This window comes from Lycorma delicatula, chromosome 5, assembly GCF_047948215.1.
Source record: "Lycorma delicatula isolate Av1 chromosome 5, ASM4794821v1, whole genome shotgun sequence".
In the NCBI taxonomy this organism is placed as follows: domain Eukaryota; kingdom Metazoa; phylum Arthropoda; class Insecta; order Hemiptera; family Fulgoridae; genus Lycorma; species Lycorma delicatula.
The window spans coordinates 83,792,079-83,805,735 of NC_134459.1; positions in this window are offsets into that span (position 1 = coordinate 83,792,079).

A 13,657-nucleotide genomic window follows, 5' to 3' on the forward strand; every position below is an offset into this window, starting at 1 on the left:
TTGAGAGTTTGTTTCTACAACCTCACATATCCATGTCTCATCAGTAATTATTGCCAACATTTCATAATCATTTGGTAGATGCAAAAGTTTGACACATTGCTACAAAATTATCATTCTGCTCTTGTGTTAAGTTTTGGAACGAACTTAAAGGTGACATGATGAATTCTTCTTTTTTTTGTTAGATTTTGCAACATGAACCCACTGAAATCCTAATATGCTATACTGAAATTTGATTGCTACTGAAAATTCATCAAACCGCTCACTTGGGCAATGTGGGATATGCCATCTACCTTGATGGCCAGTTTGAAAGTTTTTTTTTTTTTTGAGGGCGAAAAACGCTTTCACCTTATCAATGCCTGGAACAAACATAATACAGCATTGCAAAAGAAAACATACTTCAATAATTATTAAATATTCGAATACAGATTCAGAGCCTTAAGAGACAATGATATTCGACGGCATCATAGGATTATTTCCTAGAATATCTTGGATGTTAGCTCCTAATTTAGATTTATGATGCAATGCCGCATAACACACAGTCAACAAGGGTGTGGTGTACTGATAGTTGGCAGATGTAGCAAACAAAAACAGGTGCATCAGTCTGATTCATTAGATGTCCATGTGTAAGATTAGTACGCCCTATTTGTAAACAGCAAATAAACCTCCTCTCTATGGTTATTCCAGACTGAAGAGCTCTATGGCAGCACAGTATCCTTGATGTATCAAGAGTTTATTACCTACTGCAGTATTTCAATCACCTTGCCACCATCCTCGAACAGTGTGCTTAATAGAATTAACAAAATTAGTAGTAGTAACACAAATGGTGAAAGACGGTTAGCTACGTGCATCTTCAGCAGCGGAATCTGCACATTCATTAACAGGGATTCCCACATGGCTAGGGATCCAGAGACACTCACTTGTGTATTATGACAGTTCAACTTAGCAATTGCTTTAGGAATTTAGGTGACGATAATATATTTAGAATGTAAATCTTCTAAAGCTTGGAGGGCACTACAAGAATTGCCACAAATGAGAATGTAGTGGTATTTTGGGTTAATGACATTCAAAGCATTAATGGCATACAGTTCAGCATTGTAGACTTTTGTAATACCAAGTAGACTGAACATATAGGTTCTGTCATTTACAACAAAAGCGCATCCAATGGTATCACAGTATTTCGACCCATCTGTGTATACTACTGCATCTGGGTTTGTCTTGGATAGAAATTGGTCAAATATTTGCTGAAAGGTGACAGGAGTTTTTGATTTCTTATTATATATGGCGAGATCATAATTAAAATTTATTGGGTAGGGTCTCCACACAGGATATAAACAGGGATAGGTTAGGAAAATAGAAGGCGTGTCAAAATTTAAAAGGTACAGTAAACACCAGACACAAACACCCGTTGGTACCATATAACACGGATGGTTTTCATACCATTGTACAAGAAGGTTTGCAAGAAATAATTTAAAAACTGGGTGATTTGGTTGTCCTTTAAAAAGGGCAAAGTAATATAGTAGAAGCTGGTCCCACCTATACCAAAGTGATGACTCACCGCAATCAACAAGTATGCTTGCGACAGAGCTTGATCTAAATGCACTAGTGGCAAAACGAAGAAAAGAGTGGTGTACAGTATCTAGCATCTTAAGCATGGTATGATGCATTGAAGAGTAGATGATACAACCATAATCTAATCTGGATAGACTAAAGAATAATAAAAACATAACGCATATGATCAGTCGGCATGGGGATTTAGATCCCCAGTTGGTGTTGCTAAGGACGCATAGCATATATAGAATTTTTAAGCATCTTGATTTTAACTTTTTTATTTGTTTGACCCACATAAAGAAATTATCGAAAATCAAACCTAAAAATTTAGAGAGGTAGTAGTTGCTTCTCCATTGAGGTCTTGTGGAATAAACAGGTCTTGTAGGTCTTGAGAAAAGACTAGATATTTTGTTTTCTCAGATAAGAACTTGAAGCTGATCGGTCAACTTGGACCAAGCTTCAAGGCAAGATATAGTATTCAGTAGTAGTCTCTCAACTATGGCTGTTGGAACAGTTTGTAATATATATACCAAAATCATCAACAGAGAACAAGAAACAGGTTGCTGTTTAGTAATACTGTTGATGGCTATAGTAAACATGATGACACTTAATACGCTTCCTTGAAGCATTCCATTCTTCAAGGTGTGACTACTTGACAGAATCTCCAACACAAATATAGAAAGTTCAGTCATTTAAGAAACTCTTAATTAGGGCAAGCATATTGCCCACAACTCCCCCATTCTTTAAGGTGTTTAGAATACCACATTGCCAGGCCATGTCGGATGCCCTACTGATGTCAAAGAAAATAGCGTCAAATTGCAGTTGTAGTAGAAAAGCATTTTGGGTGGCTGTTTCCAGTTTCACCAAATGGTCAATGGAAGATTATCCTTGGCGGAAACTACACTGTTCTGAAGATAACAGGGCATGTATCTCTAAATACCATGTAAGCCTGTCGTTCATCATTCTCTCTATCACTTTGTACAAAATGCTTGTCAAGGAGATAGGACGGTAGTCTGAGGAATGTTGGTAGTTTCTTGACCACTTACAGAACTCCTGAACCACCAACAGCATTATGGTCCCAGCAGAGAGTCCTACTCTTTGAATCATTTTGTGTTTTGGTCAAATTTTTCCTAAGCTTAACACAACTAACTCTTTGTTCATGCAAGTCTCTCATCACAAAAATCGCCAAATGTACCAATCAATACTAACTCGATTGAACACTATGCAAAGCTAATCATTGTAGAAAGACTGATGCTAAAAGATAATTTGTTAGTTCCTAATGAGCGATGTCACCAACTGTACATCTCAAAAATCTGTTAATCACAAAAGAAAAAGTTCAGTTATTTTTTAAACAGACCTCTATCTTATATAACAAAACAACCATAATCTAACACTCACTTATGGAATAAGTGATTCTGATCTTTGTTCAAGTGAATCTAATGTGTTTTACTTACTTTTGGAAAAATTTGACGTGGACACCACTTGACTATTAAATTACATATACACTTTTTTTTTTTTAAATGAAAAGTTCATAAAATTTTATTTCATTAATAACTTCTGATATTTTTTCATATATATTTTTTTGTTAATATTGAATTATTATTTATTGTAAATTTTTTTTCACAATCAGAGGTTAATAATTATTAATAAATCAATAAATTTAACTTAAAAAAAAAAGGAAATGAAGTCAAATTCAAACCGATGTGCCTTCCCCCTTGTAAGATCCAAATATTTCATTAATTACAATTTTATTTTGCTATAACTCTGGAAACAATAAAAATAAGTACCACTTATGATATATCATTGAAAAGCTCTCAATGAAGGCGTATTACTGCAGTTAAGAAAAAAGTCTAAAATCCAAACTTTTTGGATTTTAGGCTTTTTTGGGCACTTTTGGTCCAGTTGGTTGCAATCAAAATGGGATGTGCACAACTGGATGTTACAACAGTCCTAAATTCAAAATTTCAACATCCTATGGCTAATCATTTTTTAGTTATGCAAGATACATTCGTATGTATAGACATCACGCCGAAACTAGCCAAAACAGATTCATGGATGGTCAAAATGGATATTTCCATTGAAATTTGAAAACCAAAATTTTTCACAATCACAATACTTCCTTTACTTTATACAAGGAAGTAAAAAACTACACACATCTTTATACAGATTAAAAAATAAAAAATAAATCAGAGAAGAAATGGTCCAAACAGGATATGGAAGACACTTTAGAAGCTGTGTAGGGAATTAAGCAACAAGTAGCACAACAGATCAAAAAAACTTTACCCGATGTAACAAAATTAACACCCTATCATAAGTATTGATAAGATCTTTATTATTTAAAATTTCAGATAGCTCCTTCAATAAAACCTTTACCCCAATCTTCTTTTAATTCTAACGACTCCTTCCTTATGATCTTGGCTGTTCAAACAAAGCATAAAAGAAAATAAAAAATGAAAAAGCAATTTGTCTACAATTAAGTTCACCAAAATTTGTAACACAATTAAAATGCAACAAACAGAATAAGTAATGAAGGCATATGCATTAAAAAAAAAGACCTTGACCATAGTGTAGTGGGACAAGGAAAAACATCTACTGTGGAAGATACATTATAAAGCCTATTATAATCCATCATTTTTAAAATTAATTAAAATGTTGTGTTTAACTTTCAATTTAAAAAAAAGTTTAACTTTTTAATTTACTTAAACATAGGCCTTCCTCTTAATACTTTGGTTTGAAATTCTTTTATATCTTAAAATTTTTCATAATTATTTGAGTGTGTTGTAAAATATGATAATTTTATCTGTACAGTTTTGTATATTTCTATTTTACTGAAACTTTTTGCCAAAAAAAGAAGCATTCCCTTGACTAACTACCTACACGTCTTCTAATTTTAGTGAACAGATTCACCTGCTAACTCCAACTGCTAACAAAACAAAATCATTGTTTTCAACCAAAATATTGTTTTGTACAATTACATACATATTTTAACTACACAGGTTACCTAAAGGTAACCTGTACTAATAGGGAAACCTATATTAGTGTATAATTATTAGGGGAAAGTAGATTACAGTTAAATAAGGCAACAACTTCCATTAGTTTCAATCAATGTTTATCAATATAATATTTTATAGCTGTTTTTGAAAAACATTTATTGGAATTATCTCCACTTATCTTTTACAAAAACAGTGCAAAAACAAACAGTAAAGTGAAATTAACCTCATTACAATTAATAATGTAACTGATTAGCTACGATGCCTAAAATTTTATTTTAAATTAAGGAGGTAATTAATGTATTTGTTGGTATGTTACATTTTCTTGCTGTAAGTAACCAGTCCCCGCCATAAGGCACAACACAGTCACCTCAGGGTGTCATGGCAGCAGTCTGTGCCCTCCCTAACTTACCCCTTCAAGAAGCTTTCCCAACAGGGTCCCTCCAGTCTCATAAGAACACGCCAACTTCTCTTCTGGACAGCCAACATGCCCCTCTGCTGGAGAGCTTCCTTCTCCGCCCATACTCTGCAAGCTCTAGACATGCGTTGCACATGTCCTTTGCTGTTCGTAACCCTCTCACACCTTGAGAGTCCTTTATACCAAGGTGTGAGAGGGCCACGTCCTTTGCTGTGCAAAGGACAGTGCAACGCACATTTGGAGCTTGTACAGTAAGGCCAGGTTTTATTATTAGTTCCTTTACTTAAGTTTTATTTTCTTTTAGTTCCTTATACTAATGATGATTTCTGCCTTTTCTGTAAAATTAATTGATTTTTACTGCAAAATATTCAAAATTAAAACAAAGGAAACAGTGATGTATACTTATACTGATTTTTTTTTTCATTTTAATAAACACAGGTGTCTCTTAGCTGATGTGTTAACACATCAATTTAGAACAGTAAAAATATGACTTCATATATTTTTATTGTTCACTTTTTCATATTTGGAAACGGATAATACTCCAAAATTGCTAAGTCTGGCAAGTAGATGGATGCGGGAGAATTTTGTAACATAATTTGAAAAATTTTGTTGCTGCAATTGCAGATGAATCATCTGGCGCAATGTCTTGGTGAAAAAGAACATTCTTTTTCGTCATTATTTCTTCATTTAGATAATCCAGCAAATAAGCATAATATTGTCTGTTATTGTTTATCCTTAAAAAAAGTTACTAAAAATGCCGCAAGCATCCCAGAAGACATTGATTGGCCTTCATCCTTTCCTGGTGTTGGAATGATCTTCACCTTCTACAGAGCGAGTTCCAAGATTGCAACCTACTGTTTTGACTGTTCCTTGGTTTCAGGTTGGTAATGATATATCCAAGTTTCATAGACTGTCATGAAACTATGTAAAACTTCTCAATTAAGTTAAAACAGCCCCAAACTACACTTAGAAATGTTTACTCATTCATACTTTTGTTCGATTATGAGTAAATATAGCACCATCTTGTACACAGTTTTCACTTATCTAGGAATTAATGTTAAGTATTATGCATCTATTCATTTGAGATGTCAATTGCCTTAGCAATGTTATGTCTTTCTCATCTTTCATCCTACATCATCATATCATGGATCTTTTCAATATTCTCTGCAGTTGTAAGCTCAACTGGCATCCAGAAAATTCAGCATACTTTGCGCTCATGTGACAGCTTCAAAAATAACCATCTCCATTGTAAACTGTCCTAATTGATAGAGCTGATTCATCATATTTATCCAGCGTAGGTTTAGTTTCCTGTATGGTTTTGCCTATCAAAAAGTAATGTTAGTTCATTCAAAAGTCTCTTTAGTTTTCATTTTTCACAAATCATGATGATTGATTGACTTCAACAACGATAGATTTCAAACAGAAGAATTTAGAAAATATCCGATTGAAACTTGGTATATGCTCCTACAGTGATGTGGGACACTAATAATGACTAAAAATCTTCTACAAGTACCATCTCTTAATTTTACACGGACTTATCAAACTCATGCAAATCAACTGAGTTAGGTGCAGGGTTTTATCTAAATGGTATGCTGTCTTGAGACATTTAGCAGAATTTAAAATTAAAACATTCTCATTTCTGCTGGGATTATAAAAATAAACTGCAATGTGCAAGCACAACCATATGGTTTTATTATAAATTTTTGGCTTAATGAAATTTTATAACACTACTAAAGTCAACAGTACCTTGGAGAAATTCCTTCACCAAAATGTTATTTTTAAACTAGCGCGCAAGCTGTTCTTAAATCCTGGAAACAGTTTCACTTAAAATTACAGAGAAATTCAATGGACCAAGGGGAAACTACAAATTAATGAAGTTCTACTGCATTAAAAATTACAAAATAACAGATAAATCAAAAAGGACTTCACAACTTTAAAAGCATATAAAAATTTATAGAAATAACTTACAGACTTGGTTGAGGTCAGATTTCATAGAAAGACTCATCAAGTTGTCAACCAACATTTACTTTGGTTCAACATGGATTCCATTTGTAATGCAACACACATCTCACCTGAAATCAATTTCATTCTAGATTGTAGCCAGCAAGTCAACTGTTACCTCTGTCGTCATGGTGTTCAAATTAACACCATGCTCAACAGCTCAACAGGTAAAGGTGGTACATAAACCTGATCTTTAAAAACCCTACGAGTTTCCTCTAGCAAGGTCATATCTGGGGAGCAAGGTGGCCATGCAACTGGACCTTCCCAACCTGGGAATTGAGTATCAAGAAAATCTCAAACTTCTATGCAGTAGTAAAGTGATCCCTGTCTTACTGATAGTATTAGCATCAATAACAAAAAAACATTGACCTTAGGACTATCACAAATGTGCTGCAGTTTTATAAGGGTTTTAGCTACCCCATATTCAGTAGTTATGGGCATTCACCTTGCCACTGATGTGAAACTTTGACTATTCACTAAAAATTACATTCTCTAAATATGTACCATTGTCTGCAATTCTATCCATCATTTCCACAAAAAAACTGCAGCTAAGCAACTTTGTCATCGTCTGTAATGTGTTGAACCATGGTTAGTTTGCATGGCTTCAAATGCAATTGTTTATGTAATAAATCATTTGTAAAATGCCAGTTTCACATGACACACAGCGACTTGATTTCTTCAGACTACATGCAAAGCTTTCTCTGAATTGTTCCACAGTAGCTTCAGGGACACATGGGCATCCTGGTGATTTTGTATGTTAAACAAAACAACTTGCCTCAATGAAGGTTTGGTGCCAAGAGAAATATGTAAGCCTACTAGGAGGCTCCCTACCAATCCTTTAAAAATTATCTTGTGCTGCAGTTACTAACTGCAAATTGTGAAAACAAAACACACAGCAAGCACGTTCCACACCAGTAAATGTATCCATTTTTAACAACACTGGTGGCCAAATTCCATTCTAATGAACTATGCGAGTCAGAACTTGTGTTTTGCTATGAAATGAGACCTCAACCAAATCTGTAAGTAATCTAAATAAAATATTTACAAGCTTTTAAATTTAATAGGTCCTTTTTTAATCACCCGGTATAAGAGCTAATATTTAAAGATGATTTATTATTACATCCGGTAAAACCTTACACTTCTATACCACTTGAAACATTCCACAATACTTCTTGAAATATCTACGAAGTAATATTTTTTAAGTAAGCAAATGAGATATAATCATAAAATATATAAACTGTGTCTGATAAATTGGTTCCAATAAACACCAAAACTAATGAAGAAAAGGTAATGTTAAAAAATGATACTAAAAAAAAAAAATAGCTCATTTTAAAACAGAAATGCACAATAAAAATTAATTTCAATAAATTTAGGAAAAATCATGCATACAATATGTTTTCCACATTGTTCATCACTATTTTATTACTAGCTTCTTTCTGGATACAATAAGATATACGAGGGTTATTTTTTTTCAAGATCCGATCGGTCACGAAATTAAAACCACAGTGAAAATAAAGATCTTTTATTTGTAACAAGTAATTACATAGTAACGCTATTTCTCAACATAGTCGCCACTCCGATTTAGACATTTGTCGTAGCGTGGTACCAACTTTCCAATACCCTCGTCACAGAACGTAGCCACCTGTGTTTTCAGCCATGTTTCTACGCTGGTCTGCAGCTCGATGTCTGTGCCAAAATGTTGTCCTCCTAGCCAGCGTTTCATGTGAGCAAAGAGGTGAAAATCGGATGGAGCCAAGTCCGGGCTGTATGGTGGGTGATCAAACACTTCCTAACGAAAACGCTACAGGAGCTTCTTTGTTACAACTGCAGTGTGCGGCCAAGCATTGTCATGGAGTAAGATAATGCCCGATGACAATATTCCTCTTCGCTTATTCTGAATTGCCCTTCGTAGATGTTAAATAGTCACGCAGTATGAGGCTGCAGTGATGGTCGTGCCACGTTCCATGAACTCCACCAGAAGAACTCCATTCTGTTCCCAGAACACAGTAGCCATACACTTTCTGTTGAAGAAGGTTCACTTGAACTTCTTTGGTTTACTGGGAGAATGAGAATGCATCCACTGTCTGGATTGTTCTTTTGTTTCTTCAGTTTCAAAATGGACCAATGTCTTGTACCCTGTGACAATTTTGTTCAAAAAATCTTCTCCTTCATTGTGGTAGCGCTGGAGAAACGTTAGGGAGCATCCATTCTCATTGTTTTGTGATGGTCGAACAGCATCTTGGGAACCCATCTCACACACAGTTTGCGGTACTGAAGTCTCTCACTCACAATGGTGTACAGAGCTGACCTTGAAATTTCAGGAAACGAATCGCTCAATACAGAAATTGTGAACCGATGATTTTCTCGAATTGCCTCATCCACTCGCTCAACGAGATCATCAGTTGACACTCGCTTCCTTCTCTGACCACCTGCATCATGAACATCTGCACGTCCTGCTTTAAAGTTCCTGCACCATTGTTGCACTTTGCTGTCACTCATTGAAGTTTCACCGTACATATTACTTATTCGTCTATGAATTTCAGCTGCATTACACCCCTCAGCCTGAAGAAATCGAATTACCACACGCACTTCACACTTGGTGGGAGATGCTATTGTTATAGACATTTTTACGTGCTAGTTGCTTGTTCAGAACTAAACAAAGTGACGCGGCATGATTGAAGGCCATACTAGAGACGCTGCGCAACACATATGTGCAAAGGTTCATCCGATTTTTGTGCGGGTTTTTATTTCGCGACTGATCGGACCTTGAAAAAAAAATAACCCTCGTATTTAATACAAATCTAAATAATAAACTTTAATCCAGTATTTATTCAGATTTTGAGTTGAAATATTTATTATTTTGTAACTAAACATTTGCAGGTGTACAACATCATGTATGAATCTAGAACTTGTCATAATAAACATACATGAAATTAATATTTTTGGACCACACATATGCGTGTGGGAGGATGCAGCAAAGGACAATGCAGTTACGTCAAGGTATATGTGTCAAAATACAAGGTACATCACATTTGTCATTTGATATAATATTCTGATCTGTCAAATTAACATCTATCACATTTTATGAATATGAATTGAAATAAATTACATCACCATCGATCAGAGCAATTATCTTATGGAAGGTGGCACATTCAAACTTTTGAAACCATTTTTCAAAATGTTTTTGGACAATGCCTACTTTAAGCGTAACTTGTGGTCCAAGCATTGCTGAGGAGTTTGAAAAATCACTCTTCGCTTATTAATTCTATGTGGGACGTAAACAATGGGTACTGGATGAAATTTTTTCATGTGTCAAAAGAAAATTTTTTCTTGTTACAGTCAATAAGAATAGCTGGAACTTTAATACTGGTAATTATTGAAAGAACTGCACATGATACTAAGAATATTTCAGATAAATGGTGTCCATATAATATGCATTACGTTCATGAAATAGTAACCGCAATAAAAAATTTCTTTGATTATATTATAGGCAGCAGCATTCAATATGTCGAGAGCATGTGGTCTGCTGAAAAAAAAAAAACTGACTCATCTAAATATGTTGTTAATGACTACTTATGTGAATTCAGGTGCTGCAATGTAAATACATAACATTTTCACTGTCACAAAAATTAAAACTGGTAATTAGACTGCATAAATATTTCATACATATATATTATTTGTAATAACGCTGCATAGTAACAATTTTAAAATAGTGGGGATATAATGGAATGTAACTCAATTTTTTTTTTTGGAAAGAACAGGGTAATATCTCAAAATTGGCAATTCTACAGACAATTAATAAATTTTAAAAGGATTTAAATACTCATGGTTTTTTCCTTTTTATTATATGCAAAATTGTAATTACAGAGAACAACGGCACTCCAAATAAAATAAAGATGATCATCTTCTTCAGTTCTTTATTTTGGAAGCTCTATTAATAACCAAAGATTAGCCAATGCAAAAGTTATCTTTGTCTTATACAAATTCTTTTTTAAGTTTTACTCTGATTTCGTAAATTATTATTGTTTATAAAAGAAATTGAAATGATTAAATTAATGAAAATGGTAAATGTTTATCTTCTGTTAACATATTCAATTTGTAATATATGATTTATCTTTTTAAAAGTACTTCCTAGCACTATTAATGAATCACTCCTACAGTTTTTCTATTGTAAAAATTTTCCAAATGTAGAATTCTATTTGTAGAATAATAAAAAAGTATTTTCCATAAATGTTTTCAATGACTACAGACAGTAGCTTTATAATTTTTGGTTTTAAACAAGAAAAGGTCTCCAGAATTGAAGACAGGATAATAGGGATCTGAAAAACAACAATTTTACTGTTGGATACAAGAAGGGCTTCAAGGCACTCAGGCCCATTTTGCTTAAAATGCATAGATCAATTCTCCGTCATTTTCTACATATAGCTCAAAAATTTCTTTAAAACTCATATCTTTAAAACTCAGGGAGTTAGAAGACATTTTATGAACCTGTTTACCAACCTGCTCTCATTGTTTCCCGCCCATCTTCATGAAAGAGGCTGGAGTAGCTAGGTTAATATTGTTGTGGTGATTTGTATGCAACATTAAGTGATTTAAACATTATTATATATTAAGAACAAGTAATAAATGATGTGAGGAACAATGAATACAGGCGGTAATCAAAGTTCTTCAGAGTACAATAGTGAACTGACTCTAAACAGATCATGAAACCTAGGTCTAAAGAAAAAGTGTCAAGAGGATTCATGGACACATAATTACAGTAAGAAAAGGAGAACTCAACGTATGACATTATTACGTAATGACATTATTGTAAGCAAGAAACTTTTTCTACCCTTTGTATCATGTTGCCCAAAGAAATGTTACACAACAGTCCACCCCGCCTGTCAAAAAGACTATTCACTTATTTTTATAACCAGGAGAGTAAATTTCTTCAAGACATCTGTTTATCTACCTGTATGTTTTCAAAAGACATTGTCAAGAAATAGTGACCCTACAAAAAAAAAACTATACGGAAATTTGTGGGAGTATTTTGTTGCAGTTAATGAGTCGAAGTGTTTAGTATGTAGAAACTTTCTAGTTGAGCTATTCCAAATATCCATTAATCCAAGACTGTGAGTTATTAAAAAAAAGTAAATTCAATAATCAGTTTACTGAAAACAGGGGAAAGTATGACAAATGGCCAAAGAAAATTAATTTATTTTAAATTTAATTAATTTAAATTTAGCCGTAATGCAACCCACATTAACTCCACTAAAATTTATTCCTGATTACTGGAAATACATAGTGGTAATACATCTCATAACATATTTTACAATAACAAAAATAGTGTGTTACTTCTTCAAGAATTGGTGAATGTCACTGGCAAAGATCAGTAACAAAGATCACTGGCATAAAAGTTCATCAAACTTTATCTAACAATGAATGACAACATGGCCAGAAAAATGAGCAAGCTGAAAGATAAATCTCTGTAGATATGACTGAATATTTTTAACTGAATCACTCAATCATAATTGTTTTTAATATTAAAAAATGTACTTTTAACTGCCTTATTTATCAACATTAGATGCAATTTTTTTAAGCAACTTTCTGCTACTGGATCACTATGTAAGGAAGGGCAAACATCTTTGGATCAATAATTTGACAAGAGAAAAGTGTTGGATCCATCAGTTCTCACTAGAAATGAAACAAAGTACACCTGAGTAACAACGTTCTCATTTTCCTGTGAAAAATCGGCTAATATTTCCTTCTCCCTTTCTTGAAAAATGTTAATGATCTCTTTCTTTGACGATCAAGTTATATGGCAACTGAATTCATGCATGTGAGTGATATGATTAATAGCAGTAAATAGTGAAATACTGGGGAGACTTACAAAGACAATTAAAGATAGACAGTAAGGAAAACTGGCACAAAAAAAAAAAATGATAGTCAGTTACAAAGGCCTTATTGGAACAATTTAAATAGAAAAGATATGGGGAGAATCTCTTAATAGCCAGACTGAGAATCTTGCAACTTTAACATGTTTGACCTCCATAAAAGAGGGATCTTTTAAATCAGATTATTACATAAATAAGAATGTTAGTTAAATGAAAATGTATAACAGTTGTAACCACGTTTGAGAAACTAATAAAAGCGTCTTAATTAATTTCAAGAGTAATTATCGAATGTTGGATAGCAGTTTTGTAAAAGGTATAAGTCAAAAAAAAAATGGTGCTACAATATGACAAATTCTTAAATAAACTTATAGATTATATAAAAAAAACTGTTCTTGAACGTACACAAAAAAACTTTCTCCAAATGTTGAACACTTCTTCTTTTCATACAAATTCTGCATTCTTTTTGATTTCCCTAATAAGTACTTTTACTAGTGAAGTGCCTTAATACCCATTATGTACTGAAAGACCCAACATAAGAACTAAAAAAAGAACTGAAAAATATCAAAACTAAGTAAAGAAAATCAACAGCATAAAAGGAAAGTAAATAAGAACTAGAATAAAAACAAGCTTTAAATAAATAAAAAGTACAGGACCATTTACCAACTATCTATGAAAATAATTCAACCATCACTGAAGAAACATAGCAAAGTTAAAACAGAATAACACTAAATTGACTGAAAAGTAGAAAAGGTTAACATCATTTACCAAATAAACTTAATACAGATATAAATATTATCCACATGCACAGTAATCAAATAAAGTTAACA